This window comes from Condylura cristata, unplaced genomic scaffold (assembly GCF_000260355.1).
Source record: "Condylura cristata isolate star-nosed mole 26May11 unplaced genomic scaffold, ConCri1.0 scaffold00039, whole genome shotgun sequence".
Classification (NCBI taxonomy): domain Eukaryota; kingdom Metazoa; phylum Chordata; class Mammalia; order Eulipotyphla; family Talpidae; genus Condylura; species Condylura cristata.
In genome coordinates, this window is record NW_004567140.1 from 330,420 (window position 1) to 338,676 (window position 8,257).

Here is an 8,257-nt window from a genome sequence, read left to right on the forward strand (position 1 = left end):
CCTGCACGCACCGCCCCAGCCTGGGGCCGCCGCGCAGAGGCTCCCTTCAGAGAAAGCGCCTCGGGACTGGCACGGGGAGCCGGGTGGGCGCCTCTCTTCTCCGGGGCCTCGCCAGAGCTGTCCGCCCCAGCCCCTGCACCCCCTGGCTGCTGGGTGGGCTCTGCGGCCTCGAACTGCGTTTGTCCCTGCTGGTGCAAGTGGCACCGCACCGCCCACTCAGTCCTTGGGAACAAAGGCCGCGGGCGCAGCCCGACCTACTTGTGCAGCGAGCATTGTTGCCCCTCACAGCTGCTCTTCGCTGGTTCTTCACTCTGAAGGGATGGGGCGGGCCACCCCCTTAGAGCCGGCCACAGCCTGCAGAGCGGCCTGGGGGACATTTATCCTCCGTGACCCACCCACTAGGAGGGCAGTGGCCACCGCCGTTGAAATGTCATTTCCCATTTCTACCCGCGACAGGAGCTGAGGGCACAGCACGGGAGCTAGCTCCGTACGTAACAGCGCCGCGCTCGTCGTCACGTGCAGGAGACAGCACAGAGGCTTGGCTCCTTGGCACAGCGGCTCAGTCCTCCAGGGACCTGGGCGGCGTCGCCTTCCTCCGTGTGGAATCTGCGCGGTCGGCTTCCCTGGCTGCTTTTGCTGGTGTTTAGGAAAGCCAAGGACCTGTGTCTAGTAATCTGCGTGTCTGCCGCACCTCTACAGTCCATGTCAACAGTTCCTGCTTCCAGAATGGTCCCCACTTTTCCTGCGCCTTCCCAGAGCGGCGGCCAGCGTCTGCCCGCAGGCAGGGGAAGCGGGAGATGGCCCTGGGCCTTGAGCCCATCCCTGCGGGCGTTTTTAGCCTTTTTAATGAAGAGCTGACTAAAAATAGATTTCCGCTTTGCTGATGGGCTTTCTCGGGCCTTCCGCCATCGCCCTCCTGCGCTGGGCTTCTCTCCGGTGCCAGGCTGGCGCTCGTCTGCCCTGCCGCCCCGCGGTGTGTCCGCCCGACCTCCCCGGCTTCAGAACTCAGGGCAGCTTCCGTGTTCCATCCTCGACTCCCGTGGAGTGCGGTGCCTGGCGGTGGGCGATGTGGAAATCAGGAGGCATCTGCCCTGAGGGCTGGCCCCGGGCTGGACCCCTCCTGAGGCAGCTCCCTCAGTCAGAGCCGCCGGGAACTGCCACCCTGTGTCTTGTCAGCGGTGTGACGGGCCATGGGGCGCTCACTTGGGCTGCGCTGGCAGGAGCCCTTGGCTGGAGCGCTGTTTCCTCGTGAAGCAGATGGCATCTCTGGGCGCCCAGAGGCTGGGTGAGGGCATGGACCTGGCGCCCGGGGCCCTCGCTGCAGCGCCCCGGTGAGGACTCCGGAGCCTGGAGGGGGCACCCCGTGCCCTCCAGTCACCACCACAACTAAAGCGGGGGCCAGTAGGATGTTCTGGGAACGACCCTTCCTCCCAGGGACCCCCGAGCCCCTCCCCACTCTTGGGTGCCGCCCAGCTGCACTGACCAGTCCCAGTGCGGGAGCTGTTGGGGGGCAGTCAGCGGCGCCCCTTCCAGCTCTGGCCAGGGCAGGGTCCCTGCCGCGTCTGCGAGGCGTGGACAGCAGCAGCCCGCACCAGCACCCAAATGGAGGCCGCGTGGAGCCCGGTGTCGGCGCTCATCTCTGTGGCCCGGAGCGCGGCCGTGGGCCAGGCGCGGGCTGGGGAAACCCACCGGTACACCGGGCCCTGCACGGCGCCAGCCCTGTTCCACAGCCCTCCCGCTTCCAGCGGCCTCCGCCTCCGCTGACCGGGCCTCACGCGCTGCGCTGCCTACCGTGGGGATCAGGGCCCGGAGCAGCTCGGCTCCCCAGCGCCCCCTCTCTGCAGCACCCACTGGGCGGGGGTGTGCCTCCGCGGAGAGCTGGGAGTGAGGGGGGCGCTTCGGCGGCCCTCTGGACGGCTGTTTGCAGAGTGGGCGTGGTGAGCCGCTTGCACCCCCCTTCTGAGGCAGCTGCTGCCTCCTCGGCGCTGGACGGAAGACACTAGAATAAAGGTTTGTGCCAGTCCCTGGGCACGACCTGCACACCCAGGTTTCTGGAGATTCCGAACCCCGAAGCCTGCATTTTTAGCGAGTGGATTCAGGTCTCGATAATCCGATCTTTGACCCAGACCTGGCTTTCCTAGAGGAACTTGAGCTCCGCAGAATGAAGCCGTCCGGCCCTCCCTGGGGCGCGCAGGTTAAAGCACAGCACGCAAGGCTAGAGGCAGCCACTTCACGAGTTCGATCCCCGGCCAGGGAGTGATCCGCTGGGGCAGCAGACCCCACTTCCCCCCTTTCCCCTCCCCCACTGCTCCCCTCAGGGTACTTGGTCAGTCGGCCTGTCCTGCTGCCCCCTCTGTCTCTGGGGAATCCTCTCACCCCCCGCACCTCTGGCCTGTACGTCTGCATAAATAAATCTTCAGAAAAAGGGAAATGAGGCCGTACCCCTGGGCGTGTGCTCAGCCAGGCACGGGAGCAGCTCGTTAAGGCCAAGGCTGAGAAAACACGAATTGGACAGGTGCGCAGCCCACACCAGGGTTCCCCAGCCGCACCCCGCCACGCTCCAGGCCCCAGCGCGCTCCTCCTGTCTCCTCAAGGGAAAGACCTGGTTGCAGGCTGCTCTGCGTCAGCACCGGCCCCTCCACCCCCAGCGTCTCACGGGGACCTGCGGCCAGGTGTGGGCTCCCACCCTGGGAGCGGCTTCCTCAGACCGGGCTACTGGAGCGGCCACGCCCGTGTCCGGCCCGTCCGCAGGCCCTGTGCTGCCCTGGGTGTGCAGCAGGACCTGCCCAGAGACTGGCTGGTCATTTCTGGTGCCCGGGAAGTAGCTGTGTCGTCACCAGAGAGAATGGCATGCTCCTGGCTTTCTAATGCCAACTGGGAAAGGTACAACGTGAGGTAAGAAAGCCAAATCATCGACACGGTCCCCATGTGCTAGATGTCCTTCAGTAAATACCTTTTTTTTAAAGACTTAGTTATACATACCCAGCTGGAAAGTACAGAGGTGCAGGGGCGGGTGTGAGGCTTCACCAGAGACAGAGTGGGGGGCAGAACACGCAGATTGACGAAGCACACTGCTGAGGGGGCAGCAGGCGGGTCAGGAGAGGGCTGCCGCGCCCTGGGGGTCACTCCCTGGCTGCGGAGAGCCGGCAGTGCTGCGCTTTAACCCGTTGCGCCCCCAGGGAGGGCCCAGTAAATATCTAAACACTCCCCAAAAGTCCAGAATTCTTTATTTTTGGATGCGGAAGTCAGACTTGTTGAAAGAAGTGCGTCTTTGTTTATAAGCGCGTAACTCATGGTCCTGGGTCAGCCAGACACTCATTTCCAGAACCACTTGATTTCCCCACGAGGGCGGCCTACGTTCTGCTTATATTCCCACTGCCGCCATATCTGGCAGGAGCTTTTTAAAAGAAAATATGTCTGTGAAGTATCACAGGTGCTCAGGAAAGCAAGCAACCAGGACCGTGTCACTCCTGGGGACCGCCACCACGCGCAGGGCCCAGCACGTGCGACGTGGCCAGCACCCCGACGTGGCCAGCACCCCGACGTGGCGCGGGTCCGCCCCGCTCTCGCTGTGTGGGGTCATGGCCGTTCCCTGGTGTGGCGGTGCCCTGTTTCCTCCCCGGGTGCCAGTTCCTAAGGGACAGGTAGGGTGTTACGAGCGTGGGGCTGACCGCGCCAGGTGGCAGTCAGCATTCTGGGGGCCCCCTCGGTCAGGGCTAGGTGTAGACGGAACTTCCGGGGCGTGTATGTTCAAACTTGGGGACCCCGATTCCCACCTCTTTGCCCACGCCACGTGTTGTCGGTCTTCAGCGTTAGACGTCCGGTGGCCTGTCTGTCGTGGTCTTGTGGGACAGTGGTCTAAATGCCCACAGCAGACAGCAGGCTTCAGAACGGCAGGCAGGGACCGTCACGCCGGGCTTCGCAGAGGTTTCCAAACGACGCAAAGGGGGTTACCAGGGAAATCGGGAAGGAGGCGGGTTTACCCCGCAGTTCGTGGGAAGAAGCTGAGACCTAGAGCCCTCTGGGCACCCCTCCAGCGCTGGGCCCCACCCCTGCTACACGGGGCAGCTCCGGGGCTCCAGCCAAGCGGCTGTGGGGCTGGAGACTCGGCCTGGCGACGGCCCGCGCACACTGTGGCTCGAGGGCCGCCGTGCCTGTCTGCCGCGGTAAGGAGCCCGATCGTGACGCCCGCCCGGAGCGCCGAGCAGCCCCCAGTCACGCTCTGGGATGGCCTCTGCTGCCTGGAGTTCGCTCGGCGCCTGCCGGGAGCCCGGGCCCTGCTGGTGAAACAGCGGCCAGGGGCCAGCTCGGCGCTGCGCTTCCCCGCAGCCCACCGGCCTTCCACGTGCTCCCGCCCACCGCCTCATTCGCCCAGGCAGTGTTGCCTGGGGGTGGGGGGCGTCCCCCGCGATGACAGGCACCGGTTCTCCGGGGGGCACCTGGGGGGCTCTGCCTCGCACGCCTGGGCAGAGGGAATAGGGCCCCAGGCGGTGGGGCAGAGGGGAGGGGAGCCCCTGGAGCAAAACATGGGGACACCCAGGACACAGGAAGGTGGGCGGGTGCCGGGAGCTGCCCCGCCCCTTCTGCGGCCTCGGCAGGCTGCCTCTGGGCGCCCGGCAGGCTGGACGCAGGGGCTGCCACAGGCCTGAGTCGCGGGGTGCAGGCAGGAGGGAGCTGTTGTGAGGCCGGGGCACTTGCGGGGTGGCAGGGGGCGGCGCCCCCGAATGGGGTGGGAAAGGGTGGTGGGTGAGACCGCATGACACTAAGCTGGGAGGAATTGCTGGCCACCCCATGCCCCACCCCACCTGGACCTTAGGAGGAGGAGGAAAGCGAGGCAGACGCCCAGCAGGGGTGTGCCAGCAGGCGGGGACCTGGAGCCGGCCGCGAGCCCCGCCCGCTGCAGCCCTCTGCAGCCAGGGTGAGGCCTCGGCTTCCCTTCCCAGGTGGCAGCAGCGAGCTCTGGCGTGCGGCGCCCCTGAGGCGCCCCACACTAACCCCATGTCCAGTGCTCCCTGGCTTTTACCCCAGAACATCCTTTAGGCAGAGGGCACAGTGGAATCTGAATGCTGCTTCCAAGTGAACCCAAAAGGCAAGGATGGAAGGGGGGTGCTTGAGAATTTGCTGACCTGCTCCCCCAGAACCAGCATGGGCCAGTGGTGGGTGGGCAGCTCTTGTGGCCAACTCGTCATCTACTCGCTGGAGACACCAGGTCCGGCCCGCTCGTCTCTCCCTCCCCTGGTTCCCAACCACCGCCGCAGGGGCCTGGCGGCTCCCCCCAAACCTCGGGGCTCTGCACCAGCATCCCATGTGGGCCTCCCGGAGCACCCCTCCTAGCGGGGGTCCCCAGCCTGCCAGCCAGCGCATCCACAAGCTTTACAACGTGTAAATTCCCGGCGGGGTGTCCCTGGACTCTGCAGCTAACCTGGGGTGGGGAGCCAGAAACCCACCCAGGCTCGCCGTCCTGACCCGTGACCCGAGTCAAGGGGCCAGCGAGCAAACTGGCCAGCTCAAAGGTGTCCGTGGGAGGCCCTCCTGGCCTCCTGGTGACCACTCCCTGGTCAGGACAGATGTGCAGCTGCCCCGAAGTCTGCCAGTGGACCAGCCAAGGAGGCCGGGTCTCCTCCTCCCGCGCCGGCTCCCGCAGTCGCTGTCCAGCTGACACCGGGCGGCAGGAGACGTCCACACACAGGCGCTCGCACAGGGCTCACCCAGCACCACCCGCAACAGGCAAAGTGGGGAGCCCAGCCCCGCCCTGGGCAGACCAGAGGTGCCCCCACCTCGGCAGAGGGCCGGCTGCAGGCCCCAGGCACCATCCCCGAGGGCCGTGTGTGGGCCTTGCGCGTCTGCGCCCAGGGGCATCTCCAGAGGCCGCACCAGCTGCGCTCTGGGAGCAGGGGAGGGAGGGGCTGCGGGGTGAAGGGGGCGTCTGGGGCTCTTGGGGTTATCGAAACGCCTGGTGTGGGATGAGGGGGTGGTGAGGGACGCGCCTCGTGAAGGTATTAAATCAGAGTTGTATACGCTTTTTTGTTTTAAGATTTATCTATTATTTGTGCATACAGAACTGGGGTACAGGCCAGAGGCTCAGGGGCGGCGAGAGGCTTCACCAGAGACAGCGCGGGGAGCGGAACAGGCTGACTGACGAAGCCCACTGCTGAGGGGAGCAGAGGGCGGGCCAGGAGGTCTGCCACGCCCTGGGGTCACCTCCGGGGTGGGGGTCAAACTCACGCTGCAGAGGCTGCGGCCACTTGCGGTGCTGCGTCTAACCTGTGTGCCACCAGGGAGGGCCCCAGAGTTGTATACTCTAAAGGGGTGAGTTTTACAGTATGTGAGTTTGAATGTAAAGAAAATAGTGGAGCAGCAGGGAAGGAGACGGGGTACAGAGAACAGGGGTGCCATGGGCTGCCCACTGATAAGGGAAAAATGCAAAATGACCCTGGTGCCTGGAACCCCTCCCAGACCCTTGAGGCATCAGAATGCCCCAGCCCCGCCCACAAACACCCAAACTTGGGGAACTCAGGTTGTGCCGGCAGGAATGTCCCCTGCATGAGTAACCGTTCTGGGACCCCGCCCCCAGCCCTGCCGTCACATTCAGCCACCAGAGCCGCAGCTACTCCCCAGGGGAGCCTTTCAGAGAGGCCCCTTCTTTGCCGACCCTTCCTGTACCCCGGGGTGCCTGTCTGGCCCACCCCGCGAGGCCAGAAATGGAGTCATAAGAGAGGGATCACAGGCACCCAGGAAGCTTCTGAGAGCTTGGGGGCAATGGGGAGGCCCGGGCGAGGGGGGGCCCGGCGATGGGGGGACCTGGGGAATGGGAGGCCTGGGCTTAGCGATTTCCAAAGGCGAGGCGTCCAGTCCCAGTGGGCAGAGCCAGCAGACGGGCTGGGAGATGACAGGGCAGCCCAGATGGCCGCCCGGGGAGCCGCCTGTGCCCAGCCAGAGCCGCGAGCCCACCGCTGATCTCCCCGACATGAAAGAGGCCGCTGGGAGCCGCGCAGGCTGGCGGGCGGGGCCGTGCGGGCGCCCAACTGTCCGTCTCATGGTGCCTCTCCGGGCCCCCCGATGCCGGGGACACCCCCTGCTGGCACGCTCCCCGGAGTGTTCCTCTAGAGCTCCCAGGAGAGGGCGAGCCAGGCTTCTGCCCTCCCGGCCCCTGGGCGGGCCTGGGCCCTGGGCACTGGGCCCTGGGCACAGAGCCCAGCTGCATGCCACTCAGCACGGCGCCTGCTTTGATGCCTCGGGAAAGGTTAACTTTGAAGCCGCCGGCCCAGTGGTTGAGGCAGGCGGAGCTGGACCCAGGAGCTCCAGGCCGGCTGGGCGGCCTTCTCCGCGGCTACCTGAGAGCAGGGTGGCCGGAGCCCGTGGGACCCGCTGGGCTCAGCCACAGCCCCCTGGCCGCAGGCGCGCGGAAGCCTTACCCAGGGACGGAGTGCAGGCACACGCCAGGTGTCCTCCTCCCCAGGACACAGTGACACGAGGTCCAGGCGGACAGATGAGCAGGAGGACGGGCCTTTGCCACAGACCCCACGAGCCAGGCTCTGAGTCTCGGGTCTGCCTGCCTAGCTCCTCGCTGCTGGGTGGCTGAGGCGCCTCCCGCCTCGGGGCAGCTGCGCCAGCCGCCCTCGGAAGTGGCACCAGGCTGCGCTGCGAGGGTGACAGCGGGGTGGCGGCGGCCGAGCTTGGGGCCAGGCCTCGCCGCTGAGCGCGGGCGGGTGGCTGCGGCCCGGGCACATCTGAACAGGGCGCGCGCAGCTGCCCTCGGTGCCAGTCTCTCGTCTCCAAGACGGGACTCCGCCCCGAGCCTGAGTTTGCAGGTGAGAATGAATCCCACATGGCAAACGCACGCGGGGCGAGGGGCAGGAATGCCCACTGCCCCCACCGGCCTCGGGCAGGCCCGCCACCCCTCAGGCCACAGGTTCCGAAGCTTCCTCCCGGGAACTTTGGCAGCTCGGAATCCGAAACGTCCGGCGGGAGGGCTTGCCTCCACGGCGGCGGCCGGCTCCCGGCAGCTGGCGCTCCGGCTCCAAGTCCTGACCCGCCTCCAGGGGCTGAGTCCGGCGAGGGGGCCGTGTGTGGGCGGACGCCGGCCGGCTCTTGCCGCCCTCGCTGTACTTCGGAGCCCAGAGGTGTACGCTGCGCTCACTACGTCGCTTTCAGCCGGTGACCGCCCCCGGCGAGTCTCGGAAGGCCGAGGGGTTCTGCGACAGCGCCCGGGCGTGGTGGGGTGCCCCCCATGTCCTGAGCCAGCAAACCCCACGCT